The sequence below is a fragment of the Protomyctophum bolini genome (genome assembly GCF_963924005.1).
Source record: "Protomyctophum bolini genome assembly, chromosome: 7".
Taxonomy (NCBI): Eukaryota; Metazoa; Chordata; class Actinopteri; order Myctophiformes; family Myctophidae; genus Protomyctophum; species Protomyctophum bolini.
The window spans coordinates 45291408-45311446 of NC_137868.1; positions in this window are offsets into that span (position 1 = coordinate 45291408).

Below are 20039 nucleotides of genomic sequence, written 5' to 3' on the forward strand. Positions count from 1 at the left end.
CCACGCAGGCCTGGCTTCATTCACCAAAATCAGGTCTTCTCTGTGATCACCACCAGAAGCCAAGTCAGTGAACTTCTCCTTGCAGTACTGTCGAGCATCAGACCAGGTTTTCTTCTCATCCACATAGTGGAATGTTTTCTTTATGACAGACGCCTCCAATTGAAGAGCAGCAATGATGATGAGGAGGAGGAAGAGGGAGAGGGAGAGGGGGGTCATGAATGAGCTCCTCTTCTCCATTTCCACAAGTTGTATCTTCAGTTCAAGCAGAGATCAGTTGTTGTCATAATGTCCACTCTGTAGCTGAGTCCTCTGTGTGACCTGGTTGTCTAAGTAAAGCAGGACTCACAGAGCAGGATAAAGATGTGGTTAGTTGTCTGGTGAGGAGCCGGCTGTCACACTGTTCTTATGACAGCCACACACACCTGGACACACCCACATACATGCACCTGGACACACACACACACACACACACACACACACACACACACACACACACACACACACACACACACACGCACTTGTATGTAGGCTAGCTCATGAGTCATCACCCTATCTGAGCATGAAGGTGGCCGATTTTGAATGACAAAGTTGTAAATAATTTGTTTAAGAGTCAGGAGTGTGAAATTAGGTCCATGGTATACTGAGGCTTCTCAAGGTTCAAGGTCAACGTTCAAGGTTTTACTTTATTGTTACATCTTGTGTACATTACGTATGTAACTTATGCAGTTACATGAACTTATTTTTGTCTGGCTTCCTTCAGACACTGCAGCAGCATAGACAATAATAACAGTGGAATAGTAATAAATAAGAAAAAAACTAAAACCTAAATATCAATTTGTGAAACTTTACGTCACAATATGTCATACCATACACCGCATGCAACTCCATGTGCTGAACATGATAGATTGAAATAAAGGCAAACATATAAACACAACTACTGTAATAATAAAATAAAGAAATAGTCAAAGTGCCCCAGATCAAATGAACACAGTAGATATAAGGCAGTCATGAACAAATAAATATCTCTCTGCCCCAAATGTTCCAGAATGGACTGTTATAGCACCACGAGTATAGCCTGACACTCAGCCTGAATTTTCATTTCGTTTCACTCCATTATTCAGTCTGAACGCCCTCCCATCTACAACCGTTTCTGGGATGGGCGTTGCCAAAGAGGCAGTCTTCGGTGATTGGTTCATACCAACCAATCAGAATAGTAGGAAAGCAGATGGCATTGTGTCAACCATGTGGCTATGGCTAACCTGTTTGCTAACCAAACAAACGCAGCCAACGAGCGCTACTAGTATGTAAACAAATGTGGTAAAATATGTCGGATGATGATGTTTATAAAATCGCTCGTGTCTGTAAAGAAATTATTTATCATACGTCGATTTAATAGCCAGATTGATACGGCCGTGAGTTACCGCAGTGGGGGCAGCCATGTTTGTTTGTGTCTGGACGGCACTGTTGTTTGACGTCATCGAGTTGAAACGACGCTGATTCGTCGGTTGGATTTCCAACCGAGTCTGAGATCTCCTTCGGGAGCGTCACCAGACCCTAATCGCCTGAACATAAATTTTTAATGTGGCTAGCGATTCAGGGGCTGGAGCCAGGCTACCACCAGTAGGCTTTTGATTATTATTTTTTATATAATAGTCCTCCAGATTCTGTCCAAAAATTCCCGCGAATCATTACAGACTATCTCTATAGTCATGTGTTCAAGACGGATCTGTCCGATATTTCACATTCCATCCTGCTTAACATTGGCTTTCAAAGTTTGCAGGATCGGCCCGTTTTGAACAAAAAGCCTCAAATCATGAACGCAGCGTGCAATTTACGTGAAATCTTTCACATATATACTTTCCTACTAGGCTGAGGAATATATTCCACCCCTTTTCACATTGGCCTGTTACAGCGCCACCACCAGGGGGATTTTTGCAAAGCACATTTTTGGAACAAAATGCCTCAAATCATCACCAATTGGCATTCAAGGCGTCAGGAGAAATGGAACCCTTTTCACATTGGCCTATTATAGCGGTGCACAACCTGGAGACCTCATGTGCCCCGAGGGGCACTTTATCTAGTTGTATATGATATCGTATTGCTGCTCCAATGTACTACTGTATAGCAAAACTATAAAGACACCTTGACCTCAATCACACACACACACACACGCACGCACGCACGCCACCACACACACACGCACACACACACACACACACACACACACACACACACACACACACACACACACATTTGTATGGAGCTCATTACCCTATCTGAGCATGCAGGAGGTGGCCGGTTTTGAATGTCAAAGTTGTAAATAATTTGTTTAGGTGTCGCAGGAGCGTGAAACGAAGGTCCATGCTGTCTGTTTCAAAGTTGCACTGAGGCAGCTCTACCAACATCAGCACACCTGAGATCATTAATGATAATCTCATAATATAGTTAATATATATATCCTTATGGACCGGGGGAGATATTAGACTTTTGAGGCTATACACTCACACCCCCCCCTTTTGACCTCCTCCCACGGGGAAACCCGATCCGGGTCACGGCACCAATGTAACACCCAGGATTCGAACTCGGGTCTCCCGCGTGAAAGTTTGACATCCTAACCAGAGATATTAGACTATCTTCTATTATTCTATTTACAGTGACTCATAGGAATAGACTATGTGCCCCGTTTCTAATTATTATTGTTGTTGATTATGTTCTTCGTATGTCAGTTGATACTATCAATGATAAGGGCTATATACCAACTAAACCCTATAGGAGAATCACCTCGTCATCCTTCTAAATACCTAACCGACACTGACTTCGCTGATGACATCGCTTATCATTGGAATAAACTCAGGCTCTCCTTCAGTCCAACTGTGTTGGTCTTTATCTCAACGAGACGAAAACTGAATATGTAAATATATGCGAATCCAACAATAACCACATTATAAAAACACTCCTCTGAAACAGGTTGATGACTACAAGTATTTGGGTTCATACAGTATATATCTTCTTCCCAAAAGGACTTTCAAACTAGGAAGGGTATGGCCTCGTCAGCCTGCAATAACATGCATAAGATCTGGTCAGCCAAGCTTAGTAAGTAATATTTAGGACAACCGTTGAGCCGATTCTACTCTATCTGGCTCCGAGACATGGACACTTTCAAAGAAACTAGAGAAACGGTTGGATGGCACTTACACCCGCCTTCTAATGAGAGAGCAAAATCTGACTTGGAAGAGACACCCATCGACTGATCTAATATACGGCAACCTTCGCCGTGTTTCTTCACTAGTCCGATCCAGAAGAACACAGTTTGCCGGCCACTGCTACAGAGCTGACAATGAGGTTATATCTTCCATTCTTCTCTGGAGTCCTGCCTCAAAGCAGACCAGAGGTAGAAAACTGTCGTTCCCTGATGTCATCATTGCTAGGGACACAGGCATCAGTAAGCAGGAACTGGGGATGGGAAGTGTGGCGTAATATTGTGAAATCCACAATCTCGACCGCGAAAAAATGATGATGATGATGATGATGTGACAACCGGGTATAGTCTGGTGACCACCGGAGAGACGGATGACAGCCGGAATGTAGACGGCACCCGGGTGAGCAGTATGGGTTAGCGCCCCAGCCTGTGTCCTCCGTGAGGAGGAAGCCCAACAAACCTCGGTGAGGCCTTTAGGAGGGCCATTATAATCCACCACTCCTGAATGGAGTGCCTGGTGCTGGGAGTCTGGTGCAACGCATATAGGTCCTGGGCCTGGTGAGAGCAGGAGTGCTACATATGCTAGAGTGGACCATCTAGTCTAGTGGGTTGGATCTGCATACCTATAGATTCACAGTCATGTAAAAACATTAAAACAAATACAAATTAAAACTATTACACTTTGCAAGATATATCACAACTAGAAACTGTTTAAAAAAACAAGGATCAAACAGGCCAATTATGTTTGCTAAAATGATCCATTTCAACGAGGGAATCTAACTTTAAGCAGCACACCTGTTTCCCAGGTTCAGCTCTCAGAGTGAGAACATGATATTAACATGAGATATAATCATTAATGATCTCAGATTGTAATGTCCAGGTAATTGTTAATGTGCTCATGTTGGTATAGCTGCCTCAGTATACAGCCCACACAAACAACAATGACCTCATTTCACACTCCTCCGACGCCTAAACAAATTATTTACAACTTTGACATTCAAAATGGGCCGCCTCCATGCTCGGATAGGGTAATGAGCTCCATGCAAATGTGTGTGCGAGTGTGTGTCAACTGTCAAGGTCAACGTGTCATCTTAGGTCATCTTATCTAGGCCTATACAAACAATTCCATAAGAGTACAATTATTTTTCTGCGACAGTCACAGATTACTATGGAAACCTGCAAACCTGTCAGTCCGTCCGTCGATCCGTCCGTCACGCCACCATATATGGCTGTCAGTCCGTCACGCCTCGTGACACATCACACCACCATAATATGGCCGTTCTCCGTATATGAAGATCACGACACTGACGTCATCAAACCCTGGATAGCCATACATGGAGAAGACTGGATCATCACCTCGATCTGCATATATGGAGCCGGATGCAGCAACTCATACATCTGACCTCAAACCTCAAACCCTTAGATCTTCATATATGGAGCTGAACTGTTCTCACATTCCATATGTTGATCCTTCTCCACCCGTCCTTCCTCTTCGATGTCTCCCTTTTGACTGAACTTTGTATAATCTGCACCTGGCTCGCTGATCTATCAAACTATCTTTACACCTGGGAAAAACTGAATCCATTCTATTTGGATCAAATAGTAATCTCAGCAAGGCAGATGGCTTCTTGGTTAGAGTGGGTGACAATATTATCACACGAAAAGATGTGAAATTACCTACCTAGATTCCATCCTGGAGGCAAATCTTTCCGGTGATAAAATGGCCACCAACGTTAATCAAAAAGGTCAACCAAAGGACAAGATTCCTATACAGGATCTCCTCACTGGTCAACAAAAACACCTTGAAGACCCTAACAGGAGCCCTCATACAAGATTTATTCGACTACACTTGCTGGTAAAATGCCAAATCTGAATCCCCCACCCACCCCTGTTCCCCCTCACTGTACATGTTTCTTTTCCCTTTTTACCTCCTATGATGATTTCCTTTTGACTACATAGTTGTGTATATCCGTACGTCTCTAAATGTTTTGATGAATTGAAAATGGTGGGCCCTATTGTAAACAATAAGTGTAATGCTTTATGTTGTCGTCCACTCACTGTTAACAGTTTTTGTATTGAGTTGTACTTGAAATGTACTGTAATTCTGCAAACTGTTAATCAATCAATCAATCAATCAATCAATCAAAAACCTGTCCAAGATGGGCCCTTCCCAGCCGTGCCCGGCAGCCGGCAAAAACTAGAGTTCTTAACAGGCCCGAAAATGAAGGCCCGGCCCTACCTGGGCCCTCATCAATCCCTGGCCTGTACACTCAAGACACTGCCCCTGCTGCTCAAAATATGGAGCTGACCTGTTCTGACATTCCATAATGTTGATCTGGCGTCATCAAACCCTGTACACTCAAGACACGCTCCATATATGGCCAGTACTGAATGAATTCCATAATATGTTGATCTGACCCCCCCATGCCAAAGCGCCAGCGCTCGCCCAGCAGTCTGCCGTCACCCAGGCAGATGCGCGCACGCTTCTCGCCCTCAGGGTGTCATACTGGTACTATATTAGTTTCGAAGTGGCGACCATTTTCTGGTTCCAGCGATCCAGACCCAATTAATTTTTCACTTCAACGATTCCTATAGGGCGTTCCACATGTGGACCCTTAGAGGTCTGTAACTCTGAGAGTGTACATTGAAATTGAAAAGGTTTGATAACCACCGGTATTGTAAATTGCAGACGTGAAGTCCACATACCAGCTCTGACAGTGTGATGAAAACGGTTCTGGACACGGTTTCCAATGTGATGGAACCCATTCCTGGTTCCTCAATTTTGGATCCCATTCCTGCGGTTCCTCCACTTCCGGGTCCCAAGTTAACCCTAGTTCTGACGGACGCGCCCAACTTATGCCTGGCACGCCCGCCCGCCCGCCCGCCCGCACGCACGCACGCACGCACGCCCGCACACACACACCACCCCACGCCACGCCATGCCGCACACGCACGCACGCACACACAATACTTCACCCTGAAGAACTTTGTCATTCCTTCATCTTTCTAAGATTATTTAATCTACAACAGGCCCTAACCTACTGTCAATTGTGACTCTCAGAAAAAATGAAATGGCTTGAGATATAGAACTAAGAGCATTTAAACCGTTAAGAATGACATTTGAGCTACCCCAGTCACACTATTTTCGTTATCTTCAAATTGGACATTGTGTCAGAGAGAATATCCCACAATTTGAAAACATACCAGAGAGCAATGATTTTAATAAGCTTCTACAACTTCCCCCTGACTCTAAGCAAATGATTTCTCCTTTTGTTTCTGTCTTTACTACTCCTGTATCTACTGTATCTGTCTTAGTGTCTTTACTACTCCTGTATCTACCAATCGCTTGAAGGAAGCATGGGTCTCTGAACTGGGAATGGAGATGAATGATGAAATCCGGAAGAGGGGTTTATCGAGAATACATTCTTGTTCCATTAATGCCAGATATCAGCTAATAGTACAATATAAAGTCATGCACAGAATGCACTATTCCAAGACAACACTGCAAAGGAACTATCCTATTACAACTTCTCCGGTGTGCGATAGATGCAAAACAGCAGAGGGCAGCCTAACACATCTATTTTGGCTCTGTACACAGCTACACAGTTTTTGGTCAAAGATTTTGGAATGGTTTTTTTATAATAATTGACCCTCAATTGCCTTTAGTTCAGAGAATGCTTTTAATATACAGATGAAGAACAAAAGGCTTTGATGCTCGGAATGGTTGCAGCGAAGAAAATATTCTATTTCGGCTGGACTGGAAATCGTCCTCCCCTCCTTGTTTCATGAAATGGCTTAACCCGGATGACTGTAATCATATACAGAATCAGATCCCACGAGACATTCATAAAAATATGGACTCCCTTCACAGACTACCTAAAAGGACAGTTATAAAAACAAAGGTCAAACATATGAATGTATAAGGTGAAAGAAGTGCACAATGTACTGTATGGCAGTGCCCTGTTTTTCTTTTGTTATGTATGTTATATACATATATCATATATATCATATGATTTTGTTTATTATTGTCAATGGGGCTGACCCGGCTGAGCCTGATTGGCAGGGCTGTTGCGGGCTGGGTCTTGGCTGGGGGGCTCTACACACACATTTGAATCACCATCTGTGATTTCAACGACTACACACGTGCCCCGTTACTGTCCGCACCCCCTCTCTCTACCTACGTATAGTGGTTGCTATATCGTGTAATTTAGTTGCTAGGGGGAACAAAGTTTGTTTTTATAGGGTAAAACTGCTGAATGCTATGGTAAAACAGGTAGTTGCTATAGGGCAACACTGTTTTTGCTATATGTTGAATTACACAGCTGCTAGGATAAAGTGGTGGTTGCTATGGTAAATCGGGGTGGTTGTTACGCGTAAAATATTGCTAGGCTGTATGTAGGCAGTTAAGTTGCTTATAGGTTAAACCGGTAGTTACTTAGATACAACGGTGGTTGCTCTGTTTCGGGTCTAATATGAGGGTTGCGATTCTGTGTCACGATGTAATGCGTTGGGAACTTTTCGATGGGCCACTTTCCAATCTGTGTGTGTGCGTGCTTGTGTAGTGTGTGCGTGTGTGTGTGTAGCAGGGACAAGTAGCAGGTGCAGGGGGAATGCCATGTCTGACCTGACAGGCACTTAAGTCAATGCTATGTCCCAACAAATGGCTTTATTGCAAAAAGTTAAAATCACATGCGCCTTTTTCTGAGGCACGGTCTGCCCTTTTGCAGAAAGTGCCCTTTCTGCATTCATTTATTTTTATTTTATTTCTTTTTTTGAGGGAAAGGTTCTTTTTTTCTTCCTTTTTTTGGCCACATAAGGACATGTGTGGGGGGCCAATACGAGCTTATGTAGGGGCCAATAAGGGCTTGTGGGGGGCAAATAAGGGCTTGTGTGGGGGGGGGGGGGCAATAAGGGCTTGTGTGGGGGAAAATAAGGGCTTATGTGGGGGACCAATAAGGGCTTGTGTGGGGGACCAATACGGTTTTAGTCAGTTTTAGTTTCAGACTAATGAGAACATATTGCTTATTTTACTGTCCAATGACATGAAATGGCACATGGGAAGGACTCCACAAAAAGACCACCCATGTGCCCACACATGTGCCCCCCCCCCCCTGACTCCATGGCCTTGCCTGCAGTCACACCGGTGTGTATGGTGGAACACACAGGTGTGTGGTGGAACACCAGACTCCAAACATTAAAAACCAATAGTACTGCAGGAGGTTAGGCTACTGAAGTGAACAGAAATGTTCATATTTTCAATATTTAAATATTTTCAATATTCATCAATGTATTTTATTATTTATCTCACAATAGTCAACTTTCACCATGACTAGACATCAATGTAAATTAGCTGAAATTGGCATATTATCCATATGTCATGTTCAGAAGTATTGGATAGTATAGTGGATAGGCTATAAAACATTTTAGCACTGGAGGGTGGATATGGATAGGGGCTTTAAGGCAGCAACTGCTGCTCGGTATGTAATTGTGAGGAAATAAGGGTGTTGAGGGTGATATGGTGGTGCAAGGGGTGGGATAGGGGGGGGCTTGCAGGTAGGAAGCTTACAGGAAAATGGAGGTGGTGGGTGTCAGTATATGGGGGGGGGGGATGATGGCGGGTGGGGTGGGGGTTATTTGGTGGGTATTGTGCGTTTGTTTGGGTTTGGTTGTAAACTCTAAACCATGGTTCTCAAACAGTGTGCGTATAGATTCTGTTCTTATACCTACGAACAAATCACAGCTATAAGAAAACATTGAGGGATGCCAAAACCTTCTTAAAAACCTCCTAAGTGGGTCTAAGAACAAACTTCCTCTTAAGAACGTCTTAAGAACGGTTGGCACATGAGGCCCATATTGTTTCTCTTTCTCTCTTTTGTTTTCATGGTTATTTTTTTGACATTTCCCATGCATTTTATTTAAAGCAGTTGCCCCCACATTAATCCTGGTGTCCCTGTTTTGAGGACATACATTAAGTTAGACCGGTCGCAGCCTAATTTATACAGTTTGTTAACACGAACATTAAACGCCATTGACAATGGGTCTCCACCCATTGTCAATGGCGTTTAATGTTTAATTTATGTCATGGTGGTGCTGGCTCAGGGGTAGAGTGGCCGGATGGTAACCACAAGGTTGCCAGTTTGAATCCACAATAATGCACAATCTATGTAAAGCACCTTGGATTAAGGCGCAATATAAATGCACCATTTACCACATGTGTCTGAGCAAATGGGTATGTGGGTGGAAACCCTTGGCCAATAAGGGACCACCATTCTTGGTGACGTATGTTTCAAGGTTGGTAAAGTTGGTATAAGGTCAATAATTGATTAGAGCGGGTGCCCCTCACTTCACAAGGGTGTGTAATATATTATATTCTTTTTTTTTTTTACAAAATAGCCAATATCAAGATGCTCCAGCTGTCCCTAGTGTCCCTAGAAGTATTCATTCATAGGCTTTTTGAAGAAACCAGAGACCCAAATGTGCACATCTGACTGCACTTTGTAGGAGTAAGAGTTAAATATCTCCACAAGGTGGCAGTAATGTAACTAAATATGCATCTGTCCTTCAAAATCCAAAGAAGGATAATTATGTCACCTGTATTAAAATTGCATGATTTCTTTCTACGTCCAAGCATAGACATGGTAACGCCCCACCTGCCTCTGATTGGCCTACCGACACTGCCGACGTCTTGCCTGTCCTCCGAGATGCAAGGCATCCCGTGGTGGGAAATAATACGTAAGTACAAGAGAATGGCAACACGCAGTAACTTGTAATTTTAATTTTTGTAGAAGAGGCAAACTAATATTGTTTGTGCCGTTTGCTTTGATTGAATAATTGATTGAACAACTATGATTGGCCTTAAATAGGTTGTTAATTGGTATCATATAAAATAAATTGTTCAATGCTGACAGCCGGTCAGCAGGTGGATTCATGAATGTATATGCATAGACAATATTTTAGGCAAAATATCTAATTGAATTGTCCATATCCGGGCTTGAAATGGGACATTCTGCATAAGTATAGTACTTTTACTTTTGGTACTTACAAATTTACAATATGATGCCAACACCTTTGTACTTTTACTCAAGTACATACTTGTAACTGAGTATTTGTACTTTTTCCACCACTGAGTAAGATCACAGAAAATTGCATAATCCCAATTAAAGTAACTAATGTGATACCAGATGAGTAAACATGAATATGTCTGAATAACATTATATCTAAATGACATTGTTAACATTTGAGGTCAACAATATACACGTATGACCACTCTGTATTATGTTCACCAATAACAATCATACAGTATCTGCATGTAGTACTGTGGTAGTATTCTATATATTAATAAGACTACAAATCCCAGCTGTGCCTGCAGGCTACTCGTCCTCATGGCTGTTTTGCTGGGGATTTGATGCAGAGGAAGTTCCTTCTCTCCATGCAGTCCCTGATCTGCCACTGGGTGCTGTGGTCTCTGGGTAGGGTTCCACAGTGCCGCCCCCAGGCCGGACACAGTGGCAGGTTCTGGTACTGCTGTGGTTCCCCGTCCACCCAGAGCCACTGGCCCGCCAGGAAACGCAGAGCTGTCCACACCTGGGGACAACATGGAAAGCAAAGGAGGTCAAACATCTTCCCTCAAGTGTAAATGTGTTGAAATTAGTACTAGAGTATAAGTTGGCCTATGGTAACTGCTTGTTATTAAATACAATTTAATTTTGGATTCAGAATGAGACAAACATTACTGCCAACGGTGTCAAGGTTAGTGTTTTCCGTTCTGACAGGGCTTGCCGATCCTAAGAAAGTTGGGAAAATTATGAAAATGTTTGATACTAAAATAAAGGCATCAACAAGATTTCCTTTTGTCACCTTAGAAATATTGCACGAATCAGAGCCTATTTGTCCTTGGACGATGCAAAAACGCGAATCCACGCCTTTGTTTTTTCTCGGCTCGACACACACACACACACACACACACACACACACACACACACACACACACACACACACACATTTGTATGGAGCTCATTACCCTATCCGAGCATGCAGGAGGTGGCCGATTTTGAATGTCAAAGTTGTAAATAATTTGTTTATAGGTGTCGGAGGAGCGTGAAACGAAGGTCCATGCCGTCTGTTTCAAAGTTGTACTGAGGCAGCTCTACCAACATCAGCACACCTGAGATCATTAATGATAATCGCATGTTAATAATTTATATCCTTATGGACCGGGGGAGATATTAGACTTTTGAGGCTATATACGCTCACCCCCATTTTGACCTCCTCCCACGGGGAAACCCGATCCGGGTCACGGCACCAATGTAACACCCAGGATTCGAACTCGGGTCTCCCGCGTGAAAGTTTGACATCCTAACCACTAGACCAAAGGGTTATCCCTATGGACAGGGGGAGATATCAGACTATATTTTTTAGTCATAGTTATTCTATTTACAGTGACTCATAGGAATAGACTATGTGCCCCGTTTCTAATTATTATTGTTGTTGATTATGTTCTTCGTATGTCAGTTGATACTATCAATGATAAGGGCTATATACCAACTAAACCCTATAGGAGAATCACCTCGTCATCCTTCTAAATACCTAACCGACACTGACTTCGCTGATGACATCGCTTATCATTGGAATAAACTCAGGCTCTCCTTCAGTCTCCTGAGCAGGCCCTCCAACTGTGTTGGTCTTTAGAGACGAAAACTGAATACGTGAATATATGCAAATCCAACAATAACCACATTATAAAAACACTCCTCTGAAACAGGTTGATGACTACAAGTACTTGGGTTCATATATATCTTCTTCCCAAAAGGACTTTCAAACTAGGAAGGGTATGGCCTGGTCAGCCTGCAATAACATGCATAAGCTCTGGTCATCCCAGCTTAGTAAGATGTTAAAAGTAAAAATATTTAGGACAACCGTTGAGCCGATTCTACTCTATCTGGCTCCGAGACATGGACACTTTCAAAGAAACTAGAGAAACGGTTGGATGGCACTTACACCCGCCTTCTAATGAGAAAGCAAAATATGTCTTGGAAGAGCCACCCATCGACTAATCTAATATACGGCAACCTTCGCCGTGTTTCTTCACTAGTCCGATCCAGAAGAACACAGTTTGCCGGCCACTGCTACAGAGCTGACAATGAGGTTATATCTTCCCTTCTTCTCTGGAGTCCTGCCTCAAAGCAGACCAGAGGTAGAAAACTGTCGTTACCTGATGTCATCATCGCTAGGGAGTAGGGACACAGGCATCAGTAAGCAGGAACTGGGGATGGCAATGAAGGACAGGGAAGTCTGGCGTAATATTGTGAAATCCACAATCTCGACTGCGAAAAAATGATGATGATGATGATTTGACAACCGGGTATAGTCTGGTGACCACCGGAGAGACGGATGACAGCCGGAATGTAGACGGCACCCGGGTGAGCAGTATGGGTTAGCGCCCCAGCCTGTGTCCTCCGTGAGGAGATGAGCAGTATGGGTTAGCGCCCCAGCCTGTGTCCTCCGTGAGGATGAAGCCCAACAAACCTCTGTGAGGCCTTAGGAGGGCCATTATAAATAATCCACCACTCCTGAATGGAGTGCCTGGTGCTGGGAGTCTGGTGCAACGCATATATAGGTCCTGGGCCTGGTGAGAGCAGGAGTGCTACATATGCTAGAGTGGACCATCTAGTCTAGTGGGTTGGATCTGCATACCTATAGATTCACAGTCATGTAAAAACATTAAAACAAATACAAATAAAAACTATTACACTTTGCAAGATATATCACAACTAGAAACTGTTTAAAAAAACAAGGATCAAACAGGCCAATTATGTTTGCTAAAATGATCCATTTCAATGAGGGAATCTAACTTTAAGCAGCACACCTGTTTCCTGCAGGTTCAGCTCTCAGAGTGAGAACATGATATTAGCATGAGATATTAAATCATTAATGATCTCAGATTGTAATGTCCAGGTAATTGTTAATGTGCTTATGTTGGTATAGCTGCCTCAGTATACAGCCCGCACACAAACAACAATGACCTCATTTCACACTCCTCTGACGCCTAAACAAATTATTTACAACTTTGACATTCAAAATGGGCCGACCTCCATGCTCGGATAGGGTAATGAGCTCCATGCAAATGTGTGTGCGAGTGTGTGTCAACTGTCAAGGTCAACGTGTCATCTTAGGTCATCTTATCTAGGCCTATACAACAATTCCATAAGAGCACAATTATTTTTCTGCGACAGTCACAGATTACTATGGAAACCTGCAAACCTGTCAGTCCGTCCGTCGATCCGTCCGTCACGCCACCATATATGGCTGTCAGTCCGTCACGCCTCGTGACACGTCACACCACCATAATATGGCCGTTCTCCGTATATGAAGATCACGACACTGACGTCATCAAACCCTGGATAGCCATACATGGAGGAGACTGGATCAAAACCTCAATCTGCATATATGGAGTCGGCCAGCAACTCATACATCTGACCTGAAACCTCAAACCCTTAGATCTTCATATATGGAGCTGAACTGTTCTCACATTCCATATGTTGATCCTTCTCCACCCGTCCTTCCTCTTCGATGTCTCCCTTTTGACTGAACTTTGTAGAATCTGCACCTGGCTCGCTGATCTATCAAACTATCTTTACACCTGGGAAAAACTGAATCCATTCTATTTGGATCAAATAGTAATCTCAGCAAGGCAAGATGGCTTCTTGGTTAGAGTGGGTGACAATATTATCACACAAAAAGATGAAATTACCTATACCTAGGTTCCATGCTGGAGGAAAATCTTTCCGGTGATAAAATGGCCACCAACTTTAATCAAAAAGGTCAACCAAAGGACAAGATTCCTATACAGGATTTCCTCTCTGGTCGACAAAAACACCTTGAAGACCCTAACAGGAGCCCTCGTACAAGTTTTATTCGACTACACTTGCTGGTAAAATGCAAAATCTGAATCCCCCACCCACCCCTGTTCCCCCTCACTGTACATGTTTCTTTTCCCTTTTTACCTCCTATGATGATTTCCTTTTGACTACATAGTTGTGTATATCCGTACGTCTCTAAATGTTTTGATGAATTGAAAATGGTGGGCCCTATTGTAAACAATAAGTGTAATGCTTTATGTTGTCGTCCACGCACTGTTAACAGTTTTTGTATTGAGTTGTACTTGAAATGTACTGTAATTCTGCAAACTGTTAATCAATCAATCAATCAATCAATCAATCAAAAACCTGTCCAAGATGGGCCCTTCCCAGCCGTGCCCGGCAGCCGGCAAAAACTAGAGTTCTCAACAGGCCCGAAAATGAAGGCCCGGCCCTACCTGGGCCCTCATCAATCCCTGGCCTGTACACTCAAGACACTGCCCCTGCTGCTCAAAATATGGAGCTGACCTGTTCTGACATTCCATAATGTTGATCTGGCGTCATCAAACCCTGTACACTCAAGACACGCTCCATATATGGCCAGTACTGAATGAATTCCATAATATGTTGATCTGACCCCCCATGCCAAAGCGCCCCAGCAGTCTGCCGTCACCCAGGCAGATGTGCGCACGCTTCTCGCCCTCAGGGTGTCATACTGGTACTATATTAGTTTCAAAGTGGCGACCATTTTCTGGTTCCAGCGATCCAGACCCAATTCATTTTTCACTTCAACGATTCCTATAGGGGCGTTCCACATGGACCCTTAGATGTCTGTAACTCTGAGAGTGTACGTTGAAATTTAAAAGGTTTGATAACCACCGGTATTGTAAATGCAGACGTGCAAGTCCACATACCAGCTCTGACAGTGTGATGAAAACGGTTCTGGACACGGTTTCCAATGTGATGAAACCCATTCCTGGGTTTCTCAATTTTTGGATCCCGTTCCTGCGGTTCCTCCGCTTCCGGGTCTTCCCTAGTTCTGACGGACGTGCCCAACTTATGCCTGGGACAGACACACACGCACGCACGCACGCCCGCACGCACGCACGCCACGCCACGCCATGCCGCGCACGCACGCACACACAATACTTCACCCTGAAGAACTTTGTCATTCCTTCATCTTTCTAAGATTATTTAATCTACAACAGGCCCTAACCTACGGTCAATTGTGACTCTCGGAAAAAATGAAATTGCTTGATATAGAACTTTTTTTGAGCATTTCAACCGTTAAGAATGACATTTGAGCTACCCCAGTCACACTATTTTCGTTATCTTCAAATTGGACATTATTTGTCAGAGAGAATATCCCACAATTTGAACACATACCAGAGAGCAATGATTTTAATAAGCTTCTACAACTTCCCCCTGACTCTAAGAAAATTATTTCTCGTTTTGTTTCTGTCTTTACTACTCCTGTATCTACTGTATCTGTCTTAGTGTCTTTACTACTCCTGTATCTACCAATCGCTTGAAATAAGCATGGGTCTCTGAACTGGGAATGGAGATGAATGATGAAATCCGGAAGAGGGGTTTATCGAGAATACATTCTTGTTCCATTAATGCCAGATATCAGCTAATACAATATAAAGTCATGCACAGAATGCACTATTCCAAGAAAACACTGCAAAGGAACTATCCTATTACAACTTCTCCGGTGTGCGATAGATGCAAAACAGCAGAGGGCAGCCTAACACATCTATTTTGGCTCTGTCCACAGCTACACAGTTTTTGGTCAAAGATTTTTGAATGGTTTTCCAAAGTGTATAAAGAATGTTATAATAATCGACCCTCAATTGGCTTTAGTTGGATGTTCAGAGAATGCTTTTAATATACAGATGAAGAACAAAAGGCTTTGATGCTCGGAATGGTTGCAGCGAAGAAAATATTCTATTTCGGCTGGACTGGAAATCGTCCTCCCCTCCTTGTTTCATGAAATGGCTTAACCCGGATGACTGTAATCATATACAGATGGAGAGAATCAGATCCCACGAGACATTCATAAAAAGATGGACTCCCTTCACAGACTACCTAAAAGGACAGTTGAAAACAAAGGTCAAACATATGAATGTATAAGGTGAAAGAAGTGCACAATGTATACTGTATGGCAGTGCCCTGTTTTTATTTGGTTATGTATGTTATATCATGTTGATTTTGTTTATTATTGTCAATGGGGCTGACCCGGCTGAGCCTGATTGGCAGGGCTGTTGCGGGCTGGGTCTTTGCTGGGGGGGCTACACACACACATTTGAATCACCATCTGTGATTTCAACGACTATACACGTGCCCCGTTACTGTCCCCTTCTCTCTACCTATACGTATAGTGGTTGCTATATCGTGTAATTTAGTTGCTAGGGGGAACAAAGTTTGTTTTTAGGGTAAAACTGCTGAATGCTAGGGAAGTGAGGACGCTGGCGTCGACTGTTCGCCGCTTCACCTCCCAATGTATGAATGAATGAACCATTGTAAAGCGCTTTGAGCACTTGGAAAAGCGCTATAAAAATGCAATTCATTATTATTATTATTAAAACAGGTAGTTGCTAGGGCAACACTGTTTTTGCTATATGTTGAATTACACAGCTGCTATAGGATAAAGTGGTGGTTGCTATGGTAAATCGGGGTGGTTGTTACGCGTAAAATATTGCTAGGCTGTATGTAGGCAGTTAAGTTGCTTATACAGTAGGTTAAACAGGTAGTTGCGTAGATACAACGGTGGTTGCTCCGTTTTGGGTCTAATATGAGGGTTTGCGATTATGTGTCACGATGTAATGCGTTGGGAACTTTTCGATGGGCCACTTTCCAATCTGTGTGTGTGCGTGCTTGTGTAGTGTGTGCGTGTGTGTGTGTAGCAGGGACAAGTAGCAGGTGCAGGGGGAATGCCATGTCTGACCTGACAGGCACTTAAGTCAATGCTATGTCCCAACAAATGGCTTTATTGCAAAAAGTTAAAATCACATGGGCCTTATTCTGAGGCACGGTCTGCCCTTTTGCAGAAAGTGCCCTTTCTGCATTCATTCATTTTAATTTTATTTCTTTTTTTGAGGGAAAGGTTATTTTTTTCTTCCTTTTTTTGGCCACATAAGGACATGTGGGGGGCCAATACGAGCTTATGTGGGGGCCAATAAGGGCTTATGTTTCAATGTTGGTAAAGTTGGTATAAGGTCAATAATTGATTAGAGCGCGTGCCCCTCACTTCACAAGGGTGTGATATATATTATATTCATATTATTATTATTTTTTACAAAATAGCCAATATCAAGATGCTCCAGCTGTCCCTAGTGTCCCTAGAAGTATTCATTCATAGGCTTTTTGAAGAAACCAGAGACCCAAATGCGCACATCTGACTGGACTTTGTAGGTGTAAGAGTTAAATTACTCCACAAGGTGGCAGTAATGTAACTAAATATGCATCTGTCCTTCAAAATCCAAAGAAGGATAATTATGTCACCTGTATTAAAATTGCATGATTTCTTTCTACGTCCAAGCATAGACATGGTAACGCCCCACCTGCCTCTGATTGGCCTACCGACACTGCCGACGTCTTGCCTGTCCTCCGAGATGCAAGGCATCCCGTGGTGGGAAATAATACGTAAGTACAAGAGAATGGCAACACGCAGTAACTTGTAATTTTAATTTTTGTAGAAGAGGCAAACTAATATTGTTTGTGCCGTTTGCTTTGATTGAATAATTGATTGAACAACTATGATTGGCCTTAAATAGGTTGTTAATTGGTATCATATAAAATAAATTGTTCAATGCTGACAGCCGGTCAGCAGGTGGATTCATGAATGTATATGCATAGACAATATTTTAGGCAAAATATCTAATTGAATTGTCCATATCCGGGCTTGAAATGGGACATTCTGCATAAGTATAGTACTTTTACTTTTGGTACTTACAAATTTACAATATGATGCCAACACCTTTGTACTTTTACTCAAGTACATACTTGTAACTGAGTATTTGTACTTTTTCCACCACTGAGTAAGATCACAGAAAATTGCATAATCCCAATTAAAGTAACTAATGTGATACCAGATGAGTAAACATGAATATGTCTGAATAACATTATATCTAAATGACATTGTTAACATTTGAGGTCAACAATATACACGTATGACCACTCTGTATTATGTTCACCAATAACAATCATACAGTATCTGCATGTAGTACTGTGGTAGTATTCTATATATTAATAAGACTACAAATCCCAGCTGTGCCTGCAGGCTACTCGTCCTCATGGCTGTTTTGCTGGGGATTTGATGCAGAGGAAGTTCCTTCTCTCCATGCAGTCCCTGATCTGCCACTGGGTGCTGTGGTCTCTGGGTAGGGTTCCACAGTGCCGCCCCCAGGCCGGACACAGTGGCAGGTTCTGGTACTGCTGTGGTTCCCCGTCCACCCAGAGCCACTGGCCCGCCAGGAAACGCAGAGCTGTCCACACCTGGGGACAACATGGAAAGCAAAGGAGGTCAAACATCTTCCCTCAAGTGTAAATGTGTTGAAATTAGTACTAGAGTATAAGTTGGCCTATGGTAACTGCTTGTTATTAAATACAATTTAATTTTGGATTCAGAATGAGACAAACATTACTGCCAACGGTGTCAAGGTTAGTGTTTTCCGTTCTGACAGGGCTTGCCGATCCTAAGAAAGTTGGGAAAATTATGAAAATGTTTGATACTAAAATAAAGGCATCAACAAGATTTCCTTTTGTCACCTTAGAAATATTGCACGAATCAGAGCCTATTTGTCCTTGGACGATGCAAAAACGCGAATCCACGCCTTTGTTTTTTCTCGGCTTGATTACTGCAATGCACTTTTTTCAGGACTGCCTAAGAAAACAACTGACAGATTACAACTTGTCCAAAATGCAGCAGCCAGAGTTTTAACTAGAACTAAGATGAGAGAACATATTACTCCAGTTTTGGTATCACTGCACTGGCTTCCGGTTGTTTTTAGGATTGGTTGTCTATTGTCTATAAAGCTCTCAATGGTCTTGCACCTTCCTACTATTGACTGCCTGCCTAAATATGTCCCAAACCGCCCCCTAAGGTCTTCCACTGCTGGCCTGCTCGCTTTGCCTAAAAAAATGGCAACAAAAAAATATGGGGAAGCAGCTTTTTGCTTCTACGGGCCGTCGGCATGGAACAAGCTCCCACTGTACCTTCGTCAGGCAGCCTTTGTAGACATTTTTAAAGCTCAGCTCAAGACCCACTTCTACAACGTTGCTTTTAATTGATCTTTTGTTTGTTTTTGTTATTCATGTCCTCACTGTATTGCATTACTGCTTGTTTTTTAATGTCATTTCCTTGCTTTTCTTTTATTCTCCATTGTTCTGTAAAGCACTTTGAGCTGCATTTAATTGTCATGAAAGGTGCTATACAAATAAAGTTTTATTATCTTTATTATTATTAACCTGTATGAGGCAACAGCTACAGCCTATGAATATGATATGAAGTATTTCACATTTTGTGTTGTTTATGACAATCCAACAGAAGACAATTAAGACTTAACAAAGGACTAGATTTACAGTATCTTTGATATTATAGAAAGAAGAACTCAAGTTTCCTGCTTTGTTCAAGCCACAATGTGACCCCTGAACCCAAACCCTCAAACCTCATTGGTCGTGGCCTCCTGGATCTTGTCCCTGGCGTAGCGGTGGTCGTCCTCAGACTGCAGGCTCACCAGGTCATACTGGTGGTCACGGTAATGATTATGCCGGCTGGAGTGGACGCTGCCGATGGCCCTGCAGTGCTCCAGAGCCTCCTCCCATGTCTTGTTCTCCTTCACCAGGATCACGTTGTCGACGACACAGATGAATGGAAGTTCATTAGAGCAACGATAACTGTACCACTTGTCAGTACTAACAGAAAGGATGCCACATTTCTCAAGATCTGGCTGTCCCGGAGCCCAATCCCTATAGTCTGAGTC